Source organism: Stegodyphus dumicola, chromosome 2 (assembly GCF_044657685.1).
Source record: "Stegodyphus dumicola isolate Sdum_Otavi_A_Nest chromosome 2, ASM4465768v1".
Taxonomy (NCBI): Eukaryota; Metazoa; Arthropoda; class Arachnida; order Araneae; family Eresidae; genus Stegodyphus; species Stegodyphus dumicola.
Genome location: NC_140769.1, coordinates 176,771,491 through 176,794,721, shown reverse-complemented (window position 1 = coordinate 176,794,721; position 23,231 = coordinate 176,771,491). Strand labels below are relative to the sequence as shown.

Sequence of the window (23,231 nt, the reverse complement as noted above, 5' to 3'; positions counted from 1 at the left end):
ATTATTTTACAGAATATGGTGTATTGTTGTATTCTTCAGTGAGTTGAGGTAAGAAATTTGCCCATGCAATATTACCGTAATAGGAATTTAATTTAATGGGCTAATTAACTCTGTTTACTTTACTATTAGTTTGTGATCTATTAGCAGTAGTTAATAACTGCGCACCATTATGGTTTCTAAAAAAATGTTTTAATTGTGAGGATGTACAAGCAGCGTGTCTGTCGGTTAAAATTTTCTTTGGGACCTGAATCTGAAACATTTGTCTTAAACATTGGATGTGAGTATCAGTAGTTACACTTTTAGAAACAAATGTCCATATACAACGAGATTATATATACAACGAGTAGCAAGATGTATAATAATGTAAATATACTTTTTGATAGAATTATAGTAATTTAGACCACCTACAGTATCAGTAGATACAGTTCAAAAGATTTTCCTTCAGATGATAATGCTTATATTAGACCCAATTTCTTTACTTTTCTTATTAAATTGACATACTTCACAATGTTTATAATAATTTTTTATATCTTGTAGTATTCTTGCCCAATAATATTGAAAAGGCTGTCACTACATCGACAAATTTGTTTTGAAATTTATAAAGCTAGTTTTTTGAATGTTAGAAAAAATTACGTTAATACTAAAGACGTTTTAGAATTAAAAGACTAGGGAGGGAAAAAAAGCGAGTAAATGCGGACTGGAAAGTGTATAAGTAACAAATGCTGTATATATTTATTAAGGAACTTTAAAATATATTTCTTTTCTTTAAGAAAAAATCTCTTAATCAAAGATCTTGTTCTGCCTTCCTCTTTTGTTAATAAAGCTGAGTTTGCTGTTCCTCGTCAGAAACTATATAATGTCTCACAGTAATCTCATATAAGCTTGTCAATAATATCGTTTCCTAATTGTTTAAGTTCTTTTGTTGCTTGCCATTTATTGCGCTACAATTTCGTGCATTAGCTTCTAATCTTAAAATTATAAAACATGATGTTTAAAACTTATATATGATAGCAAACAAATTTGAATTTTTCTGACATTTTAACAACTACGGCAATAAAGTTAGGGGACTGACTGTTACCCCAAAATTTAATTATGACAACTTTCACTAAATAACTACTAAAACTAAAATAAAAATTTAAACATATAATTTAAATATACTCACGCTTTTTTCACGCAATTCACACTTTTTTAAAAATTTGTTGTCAAGTTCAAAATTTTAATTTAATGTGTATGTTTTAATGTCCTGTTTGGCGAAAATATCTTTTTTAGCTTAGCTTTTGATAAGACAGAGAACATTCCACATACAGATTTAAAACATTTTCCCCCTTTTGCCCTCGTCTTCACAAATGCTTTTGAGAGATTCGAATTTATGTGATGCGAAGTCATTCTCTTTGGTAATGAAGCATAGATTGCACGAGATGTTTTGCTGCCAAATTAATTGGTTTTATCTGTTCTTTGACTCTTTGTTTTATACCTTTTACTCTATTATTCCTCTCGAATATAAAATATGAAAAGTTAATAACTGTTATGTTGACCAAGATTATATACATTATTTTAATTTTTATACTGATACCTATGAAAACAGATTTAATGTAAATGTTAGGTTTAACATTCTTTTCCTCCTTATGCAAGAAAGCTACTTTAAGATTTCCTTTATTGAAAAGTAATAAAAATGAAAACAAAAATCTGAAAACTTTCAGATTTTATGTTACGCTCAAAGGGACGTTTTTTTAACATTTACCGTGTTACCTTTATTTATTAAATACCATGTTCTTCGCACTTAAACCGTAAAATTCAATTCAACAGCAATATACCAAAATAATTTTAAAACGAGCATATCTTTAGAATTTCCAATACACAGTCTCGCGCGCTGGATATAAATCTTTTTTTCATACAGTGTTGCCATTGCTCGCTTTAAAAGCGCTGAATTCGGTAATCAAAAATTCGTTAAAGTTGTGAAAAATAGGATACAGATAATAAAACGAATTCCAGAGTCCAAACTTGGGCTTCCACATGCCCATATTTGAGTGCAGGACTAGGTTATTCAAAATGTGATGTCTCTAGGTACCGTTGGTTTTTCACAATGCTAGAAATATACATACATTCATGCAGATTCTTCATTATTTCATTTCTTTAAGTATAATGCAGGACCAAATATTTGGTTGCAACAATTTGAAAAAAGAAACGTTGTTTTATAGTGGACGATACAAAATGCAAAAAACGAAATTAATAGCCCTTCTGAGAAAATCACCCCTTTGGCCTAAAAGGTTAAAAAAATTAGTTAAAACTTCAAGATTTATTACGAAGAGTCAGTTTCATTCATAGAAAATTTGTTTGTCTTATTTAAATTATTCGTTGCAGTTGCAAATAAAAATGGTAGTATGCCTAGTGAGTGATAAGAAAGTGAAACTTGTGAAGTGCGACACATACGTTTAAGGACGATGTTGAATTTAGCTTCAATGAAAACGAATGGTATTTAAAGCTTGCTTATTAGCTCTGTATATGAAATTTTGTTGAAAATATTTATATTTCATGGAAATTAATATGTTTATTTAAGTAATTTAAAGTAATCCACTCACAAATCTCTGAATGAGGTTCTATTAATATCACGTATAGAAACAATAATTAGCCGAAAACTTAAAAATTTTTTTATTCCGATTATCGCCGAACATTCAGAGAAAATTCAGAAATGATGCAAAAGCTTATCATTTCTAATGCATAATAAATTCCAGAATAGAAAGAAAAACATCATGAGTTACAATATCTAACTCTAATCAAACGAATTATACTAAGGTGATATTATTGTATGCGGGAAACAATACTCGCTCATTATCATGTCTTTGATATGAAAGAAATGTGATGGATGAAACTGCTGCGAGGTATGATAACATTTACAATTCTCTGTAAATACATGATAAAGTAGTTTCGATTTCTGCTTGATATTCCTACACAATTCATTTTATTGCTGATTTTAGAATTTCATAATTTGATTATATTCTTTTATAAAATTCCACAGCTTCTAATTTCTCTAAAGCATTGGACTTTCTTCTTAATTTTTTATAGTAAAATAAATAAGCATATATTCACAGTAAATATGCGAAATAAAATGCATAGATGAATTTAATGCATTTCTAGCAGAATATCTAGATTATTTCTATGATATTCCACAACACATTTTAACATTTTACATGATGATAAATGAAATCAAAGATAGAAAATTTGTTACTAGGCGAGTGCAAATGATATTCTGTAACCAAGTGCACAATAAATGACATTGAAATCGTGCTTTATAAATTACACTGATAGTAAAAATACAGTGATTGAAAATATCATCAGATGTCTTTAGGTTCTATATATAACGTCACACATTTTAAAAGTATAAAATTTGAAATTATGAAACATATTTTTTTTTATATATGCGCTTACCTAAATTTCTTTTACAATAATTATTTGGCCCAAACAGAAACATTGAGCTTTAAATTGTAACATATTTTCTCCCTCCTTTCCGCATTCCTTCGTGGTGTAAATAAAAGCACTTTCGACGCGTATTCAGGAGGTCCGGATTTCCGGCGAAATCCGGCGAATGCAACTGCCAATTTCTTCAATTTTCTCACCAGAAATATATTATTGGAAAATGTATGCATTATTACTACCGATATTTAAACTGATGCGCCGGTTAGAGTTTTATGAGCCAGCTTACATTTAAATGAAATTGTGTAAGCTTTGTCTACTAGCATATGCTTTAAATATAAATTTGACTGTTGAAAACTGGTGGTTTATGCAGTAAACACAAGTAGTAAATTTATTTTTAAGATTTGCTTTTAAATTAAAAAGGTTATTTTAAAACCTTTCCAAGACTTTGCAGTTAATTATCGAAGCAGCAATAATTCGTTTAACGTCTTTTAGGGTTCGAAGTTAGTTTTTGCCTCTAAAGCAGGTCAAACTTTGTAAAGTTCATAATCTCTGTTTAGCGTAAGAAAATTATATCACAAACATTTCGAGCTGTTCTATTATTTCAAAGGAAGTCCTCTGTAATAAATATTATGTACATGTTTATCACATTGTTTTGTATTTAAAAATCGCCTTATTTTTATTCTTTGGCAAATATTTTAAAGTTTGCTTTTAAGGAAAACAAACTCTTCGTGAAAATATTTATGATTAAAAATTAGTACATTGACTTTTAATCTGATATTTGAAAATGAGAAAAGCACAAGAACAGTTTTCAAAATGGATAATTTTAAACATTTAACATTTTTTGACAGGGTATTCGAAATATCACAGAGCTATTATAAACCAGAACACTATCAGTCTATCTTAAAAAATCCATCATAAAATTGCCACAACCATTCAGATAACCAAATGCTGAGAGGTCTTAAAATTTGCAGCAGAAAGTCATTCATTACATACTATAATAACTATTAATTCAAGGACAGTTAGAATAGTAATCGATCTGCTATATATATGGAGCGTTGAGGCAAGGAAAAAATTCTACGTTAGTGCGAGAAAAGGACATTTCAGCATTCGTTTTCAAAGTCTATGAGATATATAAGAATTTTAAACGTTTGCGTAATATAATATTTGATGATGAAAGTTAATTACATCTTTAATAAAAAAAAAAGGTCAGTTCATAAAGAGGAGAAATCTCTAAGACGTACGTAAACTAGGACATGATGGAGGAAGAATTATAGAATAGGATGCATATCGGCAGCTAAAATTGTAATTCTGTTTTTATGTTTTACATAATGGATCAACACAAGCATTTTGATATTTTGAAAGCAATCGTTGCAAAAGCTTAACATGCAAAATAACTGCAAATTCGATCAAGACAATAATTCTAAGTGTATTTCAATTAATATGCGGCGCTGACTATTATTTATATCACATAGGGGTGTTTAAAACAGCTCCTTATTAAAACCTTACGGTATATAGTTAGCAAAATATCGAATGTAAAATTTAATAAAAACTGTATTAAACAATAATATAATTTAAATAAATGGAGCAGAATTAAGAAGGCAGTAACAAGAACAATCTCGTACATTCTATGACAGTAGCAAGCTAGATTTTAAGAAATAATTATAATAATCCAAAACATCACAGCAATTTAAAATGTTCTCTTTTAAGATTTACTACTGACTATAAATATGCCACTAGAACACAGGTTTAGTTAACCATTATCATATTAATAAAGAAAATGAAAAGCTTTTAAAAATTCATAGCAGAATTTTTCAAAGACATTTTTCTTAACACGTTCTTTCTCTAATTTAATATGTGTTAATGTTTTAGAAAAGCGAACAAAAATTGCTTTTTAATGTGCATAAAGTTTTTCACTAAATGAAATGCAGAAAATTAAACTTGTAATTTTTTTCCACATGTGTGATAATGTGTTTGCCACGATGTGCACAATGCAACAATTGTGAGTCATACAAGGTTTTGAAATACGTATGATACAGCTTGGTTGTTCCCTCTCGAAATATAATTTTTGAGAGCTTCGTAATAAATATAAACTTAATATATTCCTTTCTTATTCTGATATATTACTTGACATAAATTCTGTGCTAGTGAACGTAACCCTGGCATATGAATATCTATTTAATATCTTCCATTATTTTCCATATATTTGTGATTGAAGAAAAATCGATTGCAAGTCCCGAAAATTTTTTTGTTTTAAAATAAATATCTGTTAGTTTACCTATAAAAATGTAATGCAATCCTTCTCTCTTCATGAATGAATTCCTAATAAGGGAAGATTTTACCTGTTCACCAATCAAACATTCTGAGTTTTTTCAAGTTAATTAGATTATAGATAGTAGAGTTAAACTGGAGAAGGTTAATATCCGAAGTGTTATGTAATATTTTAATATCAGCAAAATATTAACAACTCTAAATTTATGCTCTCTCTTTCTAAAAGTTCGAACATAAGTCAATCTTCAAGGATAATTCAAAGAACTAATTTTATTAATAAAAGCAAATGCACTTTTATAAATAGTAATCTGTGTGGAATGCAAATAATTTTTTGTAACTGGTAGAAGCAAGAAGAATATAGTAACTAAATTGCTGTCGTTCACATTAATGAGAGACTATTATTTATTAGGATTTCAGAAAAGAGTTTTATAAAATCACTAAATATGTATCGAGTATTTCAATATGAAAATAACATGCGTAAAATAAAGAAATTGGAAGTCTTTTATTATAGGATGTTTATTAATTATTCTAGATGTTATGAATATACATCTTTAATTATCAGATACTTTTATTAAAAGTAATCTAAAAAATTTTACATAATAAGACATATTAGCAATGAAAGATATATTAGAAATATCTATTTAGTAATTTTTCCACCCTCAAAACTCATAATAAATTTTAGTTCTTAGTATAAGTTCTCTTACGTTACCTAAATCTCACTGTCAGTCCTTTTGCGTAAACGTATTGTTCTTTATGCATGTGCATTCATCTCTCCAGCTGCATTTCATACAAGGGGTGCTTTTCCGCAATCTGCCCGTGTTAGCTCTATATTTTATGTTATGGCTTTCAGTATCAGTCCTACACTTCAGTCTCCAGTTAACGTCGCTAGATGCCGATTGACGAGAAACTGGCTTTCGAGTTACCGTCGCTTCCAACAATGCTTCAGAAGATCCTCTTCCAACTGCACGTTTGAAGTTATTAAAGCTTGAGTTTGAATCGCTACAGTTATCACTTATCTTGCTTGTATTTCCTTTGGAATATGTGGGAATGTCTGGGATCAAAACTGAAGAAGAGGATTCATCAGCGCTATTGTATCTGCTTTCAAAAAAGGTATGTTCCGCACAGTTAATTCTGACTAACATGCATCACTTTGCAGCATTGATCTTAGAAGCAAAGAGAAAAAGATATATTCTTATACCTCTTCTTACTGTGAAAATTCGAGAACATCTGCCATTTTTATAGCTAATTCAGATTGTTCTGGAGTCTGAGTAAACTATAAAAGCTAGAGTTTGGTTCTTAGCAGCAGTATGATTCATGGTCTAAAATAAAGAGAAAATACAATATATTTTAATATGTACAATCGAAAGGATGTCCACGAAGTTTTGTTTCGTGGTCATATATCTAAGAACAGAAGTTTCTATAACAAAAGAAAATTAAGAACATTATTAAATTGAATACACATTCATCTTATTAAGCAGATTGTTTAAATTCTCGAAACTCTACAAAGCATGTTTGAAGAATTTCGTATTCAAAAAACAGACATTTTACAATTGTAGATTTTTAATTACTCATGAAACATAGCTCTTCTTTAAAGTACTTAATCATACCAGAATTTGTAAAGGCAAGAAACTTATAATAGCATCAGATTTATTTAGTATTCTTATAATATTATTGATAGTTTTGTAATTTATTTACTGTAAAAGAAAACAAAACAAACTCCTGAAAGTTTTCATATAGTATTTTAATTCAAGTTTCGAAAAATGTCTTCTAGGAAACTTGCCAGATTCTTGGCAACCACCATATTAGTATAGTTTTAAAAGTTCTCGTGAAAAAAATAAGATTTACATAGAAGAAGTGAAAATTGGGATATTTCCGTTATAAAAGAGATTTCAAAGGTCTCCTTACCACTAAATGGTTGTTAACAGCAAATTATTAATTAAACTGCTAACTAGACCATTGTTTGTCTCGAACTCGTTATAATTCTTTATTTTCTCGACATGCAGAAAGTATTTTTCTTTTTTAACAATTATGTCTTGTGCTTTTGTACTACCCTATTGATACTTGACCTCTGTGGCTATAAATCACTCCAATTCAGAAGTTAGTAGAATAAATTGTGGACACTGTTATCTGTTACTTGCAATATTTATTGAATGGTAAAACTCAATATTTGCTGTTGGTGAAAAAAGTGCTTGCTGCGGTCACTATGGTGCTCCTGTGCTACCAGTCAGCTGAGCCGAGCCGTGACTCAACTAACCACTTGAGAGGAATAAGTGTAACTTTTAAAATTAGAAGATTTTTCATGTACCAAGTTAATTCAATATTTACAACTATCAATATGTTACTAACATAGCGAAGCTAGAGAGACTTTCAAGTTCTCTCTTCTACAAGTTGTCTCTTCTTATCGTACTTAAGTACGATAAGTTGTGGTTAAAATAACCTTCGTTTACTGTTAGTAAGTTCTTTACTCTTGTACAGACTGTAGAGACATTAGGATTTTTTTGGAAGCAAGAGAGGTGAAAAATGAGCAACGTCTTCGCCGGGGATCGAAACACGGTCCTCTGGAGTAAGCGCCCAGCATGTACCCACTACTCCCCGAAGGCACGCTAAGAAGGCGGGAGAAATACCTTATAAAACTATAAACTTGTATTCGAGATTTTGTAGCCTCAGATGGGCATTTGGGTTCAAAGTTAATCTGGCAAGTAGAATTTATACTATAACTACAAATATAGATTTACATGCCAGATAAAGCCGCATGGATAAGTTCTTCTGAGCTGCCCTTCTTTCCCTTTCTGTTTCCTAACTTCAGATTAAGAATTTCTGGATTTTTCCGGCATCAGTCAGTATGAACATACCTTATTTATGATCCTGCTAGATCTAGCCATGACTACTATTAGTTTTCCAAGTGGTTTATTGTCAGCAAGAAGGAGTTCACAATGAATTGATAATTAAAACGTTCGCATGGCTGAAGTAGAATAGAATTTTACCTTCTTTCTGTGTTTTCCCACAGAAAAATGATATTATATGAGGTAAGAGTAGTTTAGAGCAGATTTAAATTATTGTGAATGACTTTGAATTATGGTTACAATATCCCATATATGTATCTAACGTTAACCATTTCATTTTTAAGGAATGTAACAATAATGCCTTTAAATCAATTTCATTTAATTTTTGTACAAACGTAAACAAATTAATCACTTTCGTTTCTGTATCTAACTAAAAGCAAGAAAGATTGCAAACTTTATAGGACTTTCCAGTATACGTGGATAAGTGAGATAATTATATATCATTCAAGTAGGGTAATACTATCAAGTGGAATAATTCTATCTCAAAATCTGTAATGATAATCTAGATTTTAAAAAAGTACTTTTTAGTAGTAATAAATAAATTTTAAGTATTCTAGCCTAAAATCGTTCTAAAAATAAAAATAATGATGACCTGTAACGCATATTTCAGCTAATTATTCATTTATTCCAGGTCTTTTAGAAAAACATTTTCTTTCCAAGGATGTTAACGATAAAATGAGGTTCCCGAAATACTACCCTTAATGTTATAAAAAAACATTAAGTTAATAATGTTGATAAAAAACAGATGAAACATTTTGCAATAATGCAGGTTTTCATCTCTTTTATACTAATGGATACACTACATTAATTATTATGCAAATTATCAGTAAATTTTCAAAATACTATGGTGTTCTAAAAATTTGGTTTCTGGAGAAAAGTTTAAAGAAAAAAACATTAGTTACTATACTAATTATTACAGCATTTTGTTTTTAATTTATCAGTTAGAATGCATATTCAGAATGGCATTAAATAGTTTCGCAAACAATTTCATGATCGAACGTTTAGTATTCATATTGTACCAAACTTTAAATATAAGCAACTGGTCTGATTTTTAAGGTATCCCATATGATGTAATCTAAATGTGTCAGATCAATATTGCCTTATAAGCCCAGAGTTTTGGGAAGTACTTTACAATTAAAATAGATGAAGCAATTTAAATTAAGTATGTTATACTACATAAAGAAACAAGTTATATTACAATATACAAATTTTGTGTTTCTTGTTTCCAAATATTTCATTTCCATCAATAAATATTCCTTTATTCACATCATCACTGGTGAGGTGATCCAGCGTGAAGCGCAAAAGTTTATGTAATGCAAAATGGCTTTCACAAAAAGAGCTTCAACGTTGTATTTCAGTGGCTGCAAGTACCTTAGAACCAGTGCATTATTGTTGGACAACTATAAGGAAGGTGATAGTGTTCAAACTTAGGGAATTAATATAGTGTTTTGGCAACCGAAATACTTTTAGAATGTTTCCATAGCACCCTTGTATGCCATGCTTAAATTCGAAATGATCCCACTTTGACACGTTATAATGAGATAGAATGTTAACGAGACAGAACGTCAAAGAGAAGCGTTTTACAGAATTAGTTAGGTTTCAGTGATCATCGAGTGAATAAACATCGTTTTAGATCCGCGAAATAGGTAACTGGTGACAGTGCAAATATTAATTTAAATTCGTTGAAATAGATGGCTTTCTATGAAAGAAGCAGAGGATTGGATGGGATTGATTTAGCAAAAGAGAACACATATTGAACTATCTGCCAAGGAGAACTAAATATGCTATTGAAAACTAAGCCTTAAGTTACGCTTAACGAAATCCACAAAAATCTTGCTTCATACGGGAATACTTGGCGTCATGCAATGGGCAAGCGTGTTGATATTGGACAGTGAGACTAAACGTAGTAACTTGAGAGAAATCAAATGCTATCTTAAAAATGAATCATTAATTTATGCTCTTAACGCAAGTTGTTTATTTCATTTGTTGATTTTGTTTAAGTGTAGCATGAATGTTGATTACAACCTAATGATTTTCCTGTTATGGCACGAATTACGCTTTACTTTCTTGTACTGGAAATCTACATTTTACGTACATGTTTCTTTTATTCATAAAGGTCATACGTTTCAGTTATATGCGAGTACTTTTAAATGGACTTCACAGATACTATTTGCCCTTTTGCTCAGAAAACAAAACTTAAGATATTCAGAAGTAGGAAAGCAAATAATAATTATAGAATCTACCCAGGTTAATCGCAATAATGGCAGGGACTACGTACGTGATTAACTCAAAATCGCGGCTAATTCACGGTTATTGGCGGATCTCTAAATCAAACTGCTAATCACGAAATTGTACCTCTACCATTTTTTCCTAAGTAGCTTTTGACCACTGACGCAAAATACAGAGCATATGATAGGGAATTATTATCAACCTATGCATCCATTCCGAAATTTAGATACATGCTAAAGAACACAAAATTTCAATGTTTACATCCCATACCACTAATATTTGCTTTGAAGCAAAATCCTGAGAAATGCTCTCAACTTGAAAATTGTCAACTGTAGTTGGTTTCGCAATTGACAACTCATATCTAATACATAAAAGGAATCGATGGTATTATTGCCGTCATATTATCTCGCATTCATAAAATTATTGTTCCAACTGAATTGCTAAGCAATTAATTGAAGAAATTGCTAAGGCACGAAGAATAGATGACGAGGTAAGAGGAATATTAAATGCTAACAACTCTTTACAAATAAAATGTTAAGTTTCTAAATTCAGAAACAGAATTATGTTATATATCTACTAGCATAGTAAGACTCCATATTCTCCACGCACTTCAAAAATTGTGTTTAAATTAGTCTATTTCGGGTTAAAAAGGTAAATTACACAAACTTCAGCTCCTTCACAGTCTTTTAGTGAACCTTCTACGCGATTTAAACATATTGATTTAGGTCTCATCGGTCCACTTCCAACTTCAAATGGATTCACTTATTGTCTAACAGCTATTTCCATCATCGATATTAAAGCCACAAAAGTAGCGGAGGTTTTCTACACGACTGGATATCTCGCTTTAGTGTTCCAGCTACTATCACAACCGATCAAGGACGTCTATTCAAATCTATATTTTAAGATTTTAAAACATTTACTAGGCGTACTGTGAACACGCACAATTGTTTATCATCCTTAAAGCTATGGCTTAAATGAAGAATTTCTCCGTCTTCTAAAATCTGCATTAATGAGTCACGAAAATCAGAAATGGACAGAAATTTTACCAGCCGTGCCTTGAGAGCAGCTCTCAAGCATCGATTGTATTCCCTCTAAACTTATGTACGGAACTAAAATTAAACCTCCGGCTGATTTCTCTCTCTCTCCAGTTTTTTTTTTTTTTTTTTTTTTTTTTTGGCCACATCGAATACTGAAACTGATCCTGCTGAATACATCGAAGAACTTCGAAGATGTATGCAACAGATTAAACTAAAACCAACTGGATCACATATAACAAACGCAGCGTGTATTCAATTTACAAAAATTTCAAAACGCGTTTACAAGTTTTTGTGCGACATGATGCTGTACGAGGGCCGCTACCAACCACCTTACCACAGCCAATACGGACATGGATACTTATTCTCCTGATATTTTACAGCCTAGATCTGCAAATTACGCCAGACCAAATATTTTTCCAATCCTTCTGGCAGTCATATTCATTTCCTTGACTTATCATCATAATGTTACTGGAGAAAGTATGCCTCTAGCCACATAATGATAACAAATCTATGTTTTTGGTGCCCCCACAGGTCACAGTGTTCAAGCTGCTCTAACACTGAAAGAGCATTAATTTGTTCAGTAATACCGCCACTTGAAATTACAACAGTCATAACTTCGCGATCTGTCTCAGGAGATCTTAGTGATGTGCACTATTTCTCATCAGGGCCTCTCAGGCTCTTACCACTAGTAAAGATCCTGACATAATAAGGACAGGTATGCATGCAATATTAATTGTCTGTTTTCGCTATTGCATTTTTAATATAGCTTCTCGTAGATTTATAATAAATGTATTTTAGTTCTATACGGAATACGTAATACGCAACCTAAACAAGCACAACCAATACCACCACCTGAAGTCGCTCCATCAGAGCATCGTTGTCACTCCAGCAGGCTGGTAAACCGCAAGCTCAGAGAGAGGATAAAACTCTTAAGAAACTCCTTGGTGCAATGTTAAAGTCTAAATCATTTCAGATTTTCTTTTTTCCCTCTCTCCTTCTTTTTGGTTATAAATTTTAGACACATCTAAGTTTAAAGTACGCGTAAACACATTTTTCCATTTAAGTTGATAGGATTTATTCTACATAAATGTTTATTATTCTACAAATAACTAAGTTAGAAGCATTTTTTACTTCAATGTAACAGACATTTTGAAATTATTTTAATACCTATTTTTTGTAATAATAAGAAATTAAAATATTTCTATGTAGTTCTTTCATTTACCGATAATTCAGTAATTTGAAAAGCCAGACCTTTTCAAGTCAGGGCACCACTTCTTTCAATTTCTATTCTCTACAAATGAAATCTAAGCTAATAGTGGACAATAATTTGGCACCAGACTTGTATTTCCAAATCCTCTTGGAGAACGGTCTCTACGAACGGTCTCCCCGTTTGCTTTACACTTCACCTAACCCATGACATCTTTTGACTGAAGGAATGTCACGATTCAAATGCATTCTACTTATGAATTATTATGGTTAGCATAGCATATCGATTCGGTCATTCAAAGATTCCCGATTCGACCATGAGCAAATATTCGTTTAACTTTTATTAGATGCCTCTCTCGGAGCTCTTACTTCTTTGTACGATTGAACCAAATTAGTGTATAATTGATCCTAAAAATAAATCCTTTGAAATGTAGGGTTTACTATACGAAGAGTTGCTACAATAAGCTTACTGGACAAACTTTTGAAGACTTGTAGTTTGAAAAAAAATAATGATGCGTATGTGTATATAGAATATTTTTATTTTTATTTTGTTGCAGATGACTTGATATTAGATCAATGCTTGACTAGGAAAGATAGCAAATATTTTTCAGTCGCGAGTAAATTGAAATTATAAATCACTGAAATATTGATTACATCATAGAAAATTACGAGAAATTTTGAAGTATTTCAAAATCTCTTGATAACCCGGAATATTATCTTTATTACTTATTGATTACTCTAAGGCATGGTACAGTACATTGGAGACATATGAACCTCGTAATTTTTACTGTTAGAAACTACATTTTTAATAATGAATAGAAGCTGTCAAGAAGGAGACGTTCTTTGTCAAGTAGCGTAGGCCGCAGACAAAGTGCGTATGTCGTGACCGGAGTATTTATAGTTTTAGAGCTCTTTGTTTTAATCCTGCACAACGGTTGGGCAAAAGTCTACAGGAATGCGGTTACTGCAGGGTAAGCGTAATGTAACATGGTACACTGCTCAAAATAAAAAAAGGGACAGTGCTATATCTCCCGTTCTACTGGGGCGATTCACGAAATTCAAATTGCGTTCTTCATGTCTCGAAAGCGCGACTTAGGATATATATTAGATTTATATATAACACTATTCTAACATAGTTATTTTGACACAAAATCGGACTTTTTCTGAAATAACATACCAATTGTTTTACATATTTCGATTCTACGACTCAAATTATGCCAGAATACCAAGTTTTGTAAAAATCGTACGAGTAGTTTTTGAAATATTAGCTTTCAAAATTTTAGCTCCTCAATGTTAATTGAATTTGGCAAATATTTATTTATATCTCTTTTTTTATTAAACTTTTTTGAGTTTTTCTCTCACATTTCAAATTTAGGTTCATTCCAAATAAAATTTACCCATTTTTTGTGCTTTATTTTTTTAAATTTCTATTTTTAAATAATTTTTATAAATTTTTCGAAAACAATTTTGAATTATAACCTATAAAATTTTTAACATCATCTTAAAGTAGGTATATTTTTAAGCATATCTGCAAAAAATTAGACTTTTTTATTCAAAATTTTCTAAGATATACACGAATTTACATATTTTCGCGTTTTGAAATTTGGCATCTTTTTTTTGAGCGATAATAACGCCAAATGTGGTCTATGGATTTTTGTAACACTGTATTGCCACAGCTATTTTTAACCTTAAATTTCAAGTAAAATTTTACGGAGAATTAATTATATGACATTTTTTCCCTCAATGATGCGTAATAAATATTTATTAATACTGTATGAAAAGCTATTTTTTAAATAAATTTTCTAATATTTTTTTTAATTTCTCTCTTCTTTTTTTTTTTTTTTTTTTTTTTTTTTTTTAAATAAGAGTAAATTTTTGTAAGAGTAAATTTTTACGGTCTGCTACTTTACTTCGTTTAAATCGAATTGTCTAAAACTGAGAATTTTCGTTTGATGTTTATTTGAATTTTATGACATTAACTGCACAATTTATTTCTAAACAAACTGATGCTTTTGAAATGGCTGAAAGAGCGGCTGGTACTATCATCCATATTTTTAAAGCACAGTATATTTTTATAGAAACATAAGATTTAGAATAAGCATTTTTATAAAAGTCAAATTATGATATAAATATACAACCCTATAGAGACTGAATTAATGGAAGTTCAATGGTTATGTAGAAATGATCTGCAGCTACTTAATCGCTGGATAAGTCAGCAGATTCCGTGGACAAGTAAGAATAATTATATAAACGACACCCAACATTCTAAATTCAATTAACAACGAGGATACGATGTTTATTAAATGAATTCAAGAAGTTTTAAAACATAAAAAATCATCTCATTTTTTATCCTAAAATGTATTTTTGTGTGTAGCGTATTTTCATTATTCTAATTTAAAATTCTAATAATTCTTAAATTTCTAATTTAGAATGTAATTGTCAACAACTGATTCCTAATCATCAGTAATATAATAAGTAATTATTATGGTTATTAATAAATCCTTCTTATAAAGTAATTGCAAATATTTCAAAAAACTTTCGGTCTGAATGCAAATATTTTTAATTTTATATTAATCAAGATTGCACACGATATTATTTATTTGCACTTCAATTCTTAACGTCAGTTCTAGTATAAGTTACAAATCAATTATATTTAATTAAGGATTGGATTGGATTGGATTATTTAATTATGGCAAAGCACACGAGGGCTATCTCCCTAAAGGGAGGGATGCCTTCGTGGAGGACTTTCTAAGGGAAACTGGCCTCGTATACACGTTACACATCGGGAAAACCACGAAACACCCATGCAACCAGCCCGTTCGCGGGATTCGAACCTCGGACCGAACTACCAGTGATCAGCGTCTTTACCGCTCGGCCGTTTGTGGGCCTTTATGAAATGGAAGGCGATAACTTTATATAAAATGATTGTCAGAAATACCAAAACGTTTCGAAAAGTTGGATACTTTTTAATATACTTTCAGAATGCTTAAAGAAAAAGAGAAAAAAAAATTTTTTTCGTCAAATTTAGTATTTGTATTTTTTTTTAATTTAAAACTTTTCAATGTTAGGATATTTGATTCTTGCGATTTCAAAAATAAAATATTTGACTAAAATATGAATAACATTTTAAGAAACCAAATGTAGGATAAAATTGTTTAAAGCAATGGGCACAATGATAAACTTAACTTAATGTGCAACTTAAACAATTAAAATGAAATTCGAAAAAGAAAAAATTACTTAAAATAGTAAGTTGTAATTAAAAATATAATATTAAAAATATTATTTGGAAAAAAGGAACGATGGTGACTTTTTTCCCTCTCACGGGAAAGGAAACTAGGTTGCCATATATTACGAAGTTCGCCAAGTGAAGTATTCTTGGCGCAAACTGACAAAAAAGTGCCAACATAAATTTGTTAATTTCTCCGTAAATTTCGCTCCAAATTTTACAAAATTTCATATTTAGGCGTAATTTGAGTCGTAGAATCGAAATATGTAAAAAAATTGGTATGTTATTTCAGGAAAAATCCGATTTTGTGTCAAAATACCTATGTTAGAATAGTGCTATATATAAATCTAATATATATCCTAAGTCGCGCTTTCGAGACATGAAGAACGCAATTTGAATTTTGTCAGTCGGCCCAGTAGATCGGGAGATATAGGACTGTCCCATTTTTTTTTTTAGCAGTGTACAATGGGGAACCTTGTGGAGGGGATGTATGCAGTCAAAGCTGAGAATTAAAGGCCATTCAATTAAATTAATTTTGGTAATAAAATGTTTTTCATATTTTGATATCTTACACACGCACACATATATATATATATAGAGAGAGAGAGAGAGAGAAATGTATAATAAAATAAACTGTTCAAAATAAAAATAATATTTAGATACTAGTCTATTTTATCATTTATTGCAATGAAATAAATATCAGCCCATTATAAAAAGTTAAAAATTCCCCAAAATATGAAACATAAATTTTTAATCCTTAAATTCGTCATGAGCAATGAGTGTTTTTATTATTGTTACGGAATGAGTGTTCTTATTGTTGTTAGCAATACTATATAAGATATTAACACTAATCCCATATTTTCCTAATATTCACCTTTCAGCTCTTCATCTCTTTAATCCCTTACATCTATAACACTAATAATCTTTAATATTATTAACCTACTTCATCTTTAATTATATTATTTTATGTTTATCATCACACTATCAGATTCTACTGCATTTTACAATTTTTTTAACGCATTGCTATTTCACTAACCTTATTATCAGATAGTAGTGTTACTCCTATTTAATATTAGTACTATTATTGTTAAAATTTTTATTACTACTTCATATATCGATAATAACAATTCTGTTAATCATCATATCATTTACATTTAATTATCATTATTATAATTTGTATTATTAGTGTTGTATTATTAGTAATTTGTATTATTAGTGTTGTAGTTAACTCTGTACTTTAGTTATTCTGTAATATTTCAACATTTATAACAGTAGTTCAATATTAATTATCTTTCCCAAATCTTTCACTTTTTTAATTTACTATCTATTCACCTCCTTCTCTTAATATTTACCTTAAATATAGTTTCTTCAATAAATTTATATTACTCCTTATTATTAATTATAATACTTCTTTTTTCATAACTATAAGATTATAAGTTAGAAGATTATTAAATATAAGATTTTTAATATTGTTATTATTTTATTTATTATTTACTTTTAGCATATCTGTAATATTTATATCTAATCTACATTTTACATTTTCTAAATTTATTTAATGTTTATTCTATATTTAGTGTTTTTCTCATCTTTTTTTAATTTGGCTTAATTATTTCTAAATTACATATGTCTAAATTCTTTAAAATGTATAATGATATTTTATATTACATAATTTGGTTATTCTTCAAAATTAATATATAAAAATCTGTAAACATAAATTTTTAACTTAAGTAACAATTCTCTAAATATTTATGTTACGGGCTTTATTGTAAACGTTGTCATCTATATGTAAACACCACAAGACCTGAATAATCTGTCTCTGTATGTCATATGTATATTTGTACAACCATTGTAACTTTGTAAAATTTTATTTCAAATAAATGCCGCTGATAGCGGATGACAGATAGTTTCCATCAATAGAGCACAAAAGAGGAAAGTCGAAATGATGGTGTACCTGCTCTGTTGATGGTCTTCTGTTGTTACGGAATCGATTATAGCGAATCTAGTGTGGATTATTTGCTTAAGGGGAGAGATGCCTTTATGAAGAATTTTTCTACAAAACTGACTCATATTCACGTACTGAGTGGTACTGAGTGAAATGTAAACAAAGAAGACAACAAAATTAACCGTAATATATATTGAACGACTGAAATAATTCCATAGCCAAATCTTGCTATTGGTAGTCGGATAAGCACAGGTGCTGTCAATAAGTGCTTAAACTGAGCCGCATTTATTGATCATTTCCGCCTGAACAATTTATCATTCTTGTAAACGGGAATTACAGTAATCCGTGAACTTCTATAACTTGCAGGTAGTTTTCATTGTGTTTATTATGTTACTTAAAAACGCTTAAAAATACGAAATAATTGTATATGGAGTGTCATATGAAGATGTGATGGCATTGTTTCCAGGAAAAAGAAGACAATTATGACATTTAAAAAAAATTTGAATAATCTGCAGAGTTTTCAAGCCTTTTCTTTGCCACAAAATTTTCCCTTTTTTAATGTCTAATAATAGGAATACTCTTAAGTTCTGCAGCAGTTTGCAAGGGTAATGTTAATGCAGATGCCGAGTCACTGGATACAATATAAAAGTGCTTTTCTTTTGTGATTTATTCCATTTTAAAATATTTCCTTCCAGTTCCTTTTATTATAAGAATACATTGTGTATAAAACATACAGAGTGTAAAACACACTTTAGTCTACTATTTGAATTTAATTAAGGCTCCTTGTTTCTAGTCGATAGCAGGATGTTAATTTTCCCGTTTGAGATAGGGAACAATCATGTTTGAATTTAGAACTTCCGAATTATGCCGCTCCTACCACAGCGTACATAAATGGTTAACTCCATTAGTAATTATACTTTATAATTTACCATTATATAATTATAATGCTCTCCAAATGTATTTTCAAAGCTGTTAGGTAGTATTAAATATAAATTAAATTCGATGAGGCATTCAAAGTATATGCATATTATGTAATTAAAATAATCACTATTCATGCATTGATTTGGTATATTTGAGTTATAAAAAAACACGCAAGACTCTCTGCTTTTACGAAAGATTTTCAGAGGCAACGGGCTATATTCGCGTTAATCATGAGGAAAAACACGAAAACGATAAACAACCAACCCTTTCGAGTGAAATATAACACAAGTCGAACCACCATTTTTCAATGATTTTAACGCTGGACGGCTAATATGGTCCATTATTCCTGTATTCTCACTCTGATATTAAACTTCATGAACACACTGTTTAAAATCGCCGACATTTGATGCCCTATAATTAATCATTGTAACATGTTTCAATGCTATTAAAAGTACTGTAATTTATATATATATATATACATTAAAACAGAAACATAGCAGCTAAACTGCATTAACTTTGTGATTACTAGGGTATCATCAAAATTTGCAAATATGCATTGCTTGATTTATGAAAAATTTCTACACAGTATCGTATAGTTGTTAACATACACTATTTTGGTACGTCATTAATATGTGCCGTCATCATTATAATTTATGCAGATTTCTTGACGAAAGAATAAATAATAAATAGAAAGAATGAATAATGATAAAATAAACGACTTATGTACTAAACTGTAAAATTTAATATTAAATGCTTAAAATGGACTTTGCGTTTTTATTAAAGTTATTACTTTCAAGATTTATAATAGTTTCCCCGAGTATTTATTTTTAAGACATTCTGGTAAACAAGCACATAATACTTAATTTTTAATTCTATTAATTTTACAAGTGAATGAATTAGAATTTTGTATTCCTAATTTATTAACTTGTAAGGGTAATTAATTAGTAAATCAGATATAAAGAAGATTAAAAAAGCAATCACCTGTATAAACATGTTCGACTTTCATATTTCCAAATATTTAATAGAACTTCAAGCTCTAAACCAAATGATAATGATACATAACAACAATCCGTTTTAAAGTATTCAGGTTCCTATCGAGAACGAGAATCTCATTATCAGATGAATATTATTTGTAAAACTGATAACTTGTTTGATAATATACATAAAACAACATTAATGAACGACTTTTTTATTTTTTGGTTTAATAACTTTAAATAAGTGTCATTAAATTTGTGCTTACTTTTTTTGTCCAACTAAAACTCTGTTTATTTACTTTAAATTTGAAAGTTTATTTCCTGTAAAATGATGTTCATATTGTAATCACTTTATATATTAGAGATAAGAATGATAATAATTTACTATAAATAGGATAAAAGGGTTAAAGATTATAGTGACTCTCACATATTATTTTCTAAATATGTAACATTTACTCCACATCAGATTTAATACGATAATTTAATGAGGTCAGATACTTAAAAATGCTAAATAACATTTAGGGGGAGTGAGTGAGTGAGTGAGTGAGTGATTATGGCGCAAAACCAAAGATGATTATAACGCGCCAAACACAAGATGGGAAAATAACATTTAGGAAATGATTTAATTGTGTTATTTGTAATACGATACGAATGATGCCGGCTTACCTCTCATTAAAACTACACATACAAGTTAATTTATAAGTGAACAGTTTAAGCTTAATAATTAATTAAAATATTATTTATAAATAATGCGTGCTGAATTGGCGACTTTTGTTAAGGTTTTCGTGAAATCCTGATAGAAATGGCATAACATAAAATAACTGACAGAAGTTGTAAGCTGATTTTTCAGTTTTAACATCAGGAACTGGTTTCTTCTCATATATTTATTTTTAGCATTATTTTTCTTAATTCTTCTAGCTAATGGTGGGAAAGAAATTTTCAATTAATCATGAATAATGTCTTTGTTGATTCACATTTTTAATTATACACATTTTCATGACGCTTTAATTTTTTTCATCCGTCCAACTTTCAAGATGAGCTTTATAAGGTAATTAAAACGAACATTAATAAAAAAAAAAACGATATGAAGCATATGAAACACTTTTTATAAAACTACAAAGAGTGTTTGTACATTTTTAGATCCATTTCGGGGCCGTTTAATTAATGTTTAAAATGTAAAGAATACATTTTTAAATATTTTATCTGATAGCCTTTTTTACTTCCTTGTACGAAGTAAAAAGGAAGTATTGTAATCGCGAAAGGTTTCAGGCAGCATATTTCAACGAAAATATCCATTTTGACCGCTATCGAATGCTATTTAACGATGTTTTTGCGTGACATCTGTTCGTAAAAACAGAGTAAAAGCCTCTTTTCCTCCAAAAAAATTATAAAACTGATTTAAAATAATTCTGAAGAGAATTTTCCGTGGCGTCCTGTACGTACATATCTCGGATAACTCAAAAATGAGTAGCCTCAGAGCGTTGAAATTTTGTATAGAGGACTGCTATAACATGTAGATGTGCACCTTGTATTTTGTTTGCAATCGGCCGCACCAACGTATATAAATATATTTATATATATATCCACTCTGTTACCCGGCTCAGTGATCTCAGTTTCTTTACTCTTATATGTTTGTAAATTGTACATTTTTTGCTTTAAAAATGGTTGAATTATGTTGTTTTTATCTTCCGGTTAAGTTTTTTATGCCTTTAGTAAATCTGTGTGCAATAGTTTTAGAATTATCAACGAGTTTAAAGTTGTTTAAGTGCCGCTAAGCCTTTTTTTTTTTGACGGCGGCCATTGATTGTTTACATTTGAAACAGCAGAATAGTGGATTTGTGACCAATCTAGAGAAACTTCGCAACAACAAAGATAACGCCTTCATTTATTATTGCCAATTAAATCATGCTTAATCCTTTCTGGAAATTTTTCGAGGAAATATGTGTTTAATATTTATTTCGTAATTTTTAATATAGATATTTTGAGTTTTTATGCGTTTTTGCCTTCTCGCGAGGTGAAAACTGAATTAATTGAATGAGAAATACTCAATCGTAGTTGAAAAACTGTTTCTTTTCTGTTTTGTTTACTTAATTTGTTTTATACATCATTCTAGCTTTATTATAGTATTTGAATAAAACATGTGGCAAGGGTTAGATAATTCTATTCTTTAAATGATATAAATTTTGCGCATTATGAGTTATAATATGAGCGAAATATAATACTGTGAAGTGAATCTAGAGCCAGAGTGTCGCTATGGTAGACAAATACTAGAGTGAATTTTAAAGAATGAATTTATTCTATTGGGGTTTATGCGCTGTCGGCGAAGTAGATTTAATTAAATCAAATAAGTTTAAATGAAATGCAAGAAAAAATGCGTATAATTTTATATTCCGTGCAAGGAAGTGACTATAAGTTTGCGTCATGATTTTCATGACACAAGGGGCTTTTCTAAAATATCCAGAGGTACTGATTTCCATTCCTGTTCCACTACCATTCCAGCGTACATCAAGTGTGGGGGTTTTGCGCTTGGAAACTGCTCCTTCAAGAGACTAAAGCGCAATAGTCCATAGGTAAAACATCAGGCGGTTTCGTAAGAATACTTTGAAAAGGTATATATGAATAAGTTGTATACGTTGCAGCCAAATCTAAAATCGGTGGGAAACTTCCTAGATTTAGCGTATTAAAAAAACTAGCAGGAAAGTTTGACTAAGATTCTGCAGTAGAGTTTTACTCACGTAATTCTGCTCATACTGCTTAGCAGGAATTTTGGCATTTCTTAGTCATAAAAATTAGAAGTCTCAAAATTAAAAAAGCATTTCACATGGAGCTCAGATCTCTCCTTCTTTTATTAAAATAAGCATATCTTATCTATATCAGAAATTTCTCCTTATTCTGCGTGCACTAAAGTTTGGTCACGTTTTTTTTTTTTTTTTGCAATTCAGAGTGGTCTTCAACAAACAGCAACATAATCTGAAGCCCAAAATCCAGCTATATTCTTCGGAATATGGTCCACACGTGACCAGATTCTTCGGAATATGGTCCACAGCTATTCCTCTTCAGAACATGGTCCACAAGTGACTTCTCACGATATTTTTTATAGTCATCATTTACAGATAATTACTTTTTTGTTTTAGGAACAGAAAATATGAAAAGTCGTCATTGTTCTCGCCG

General features: G+C 30.0%; 1 protein-coding gene and 1 long non-coding RNA gene across 2 annotated transcripts in view; one reads left to right on the top strand and one right to left on the bottom strand.

Annotated features, from left to right (window-relative positions):
* Nucleotides 1–23,231, top strand: part of LOC118197290 (uncharacterized) — a 275,863-nt gene that overhangs the window by 127,750 nt on the left and 124,882 nt on the right. The gene's annotated exons all lie outside the window — the stretch shown is intronic.
* Nucleotides 6,181–20,315, bottom strand: LOC146998659 (uncharacterized). Its single transcript, XR_015039657.1, has 2 exons — nucleotides 20,068–20,315; nucleotides 6,181–7,001 (listed from the first exon to the last, which is right to left on the bottom strand). It is a non-coding gene; the product is annotated as an uncharacterized LOC146998659 (long non-coding RNA).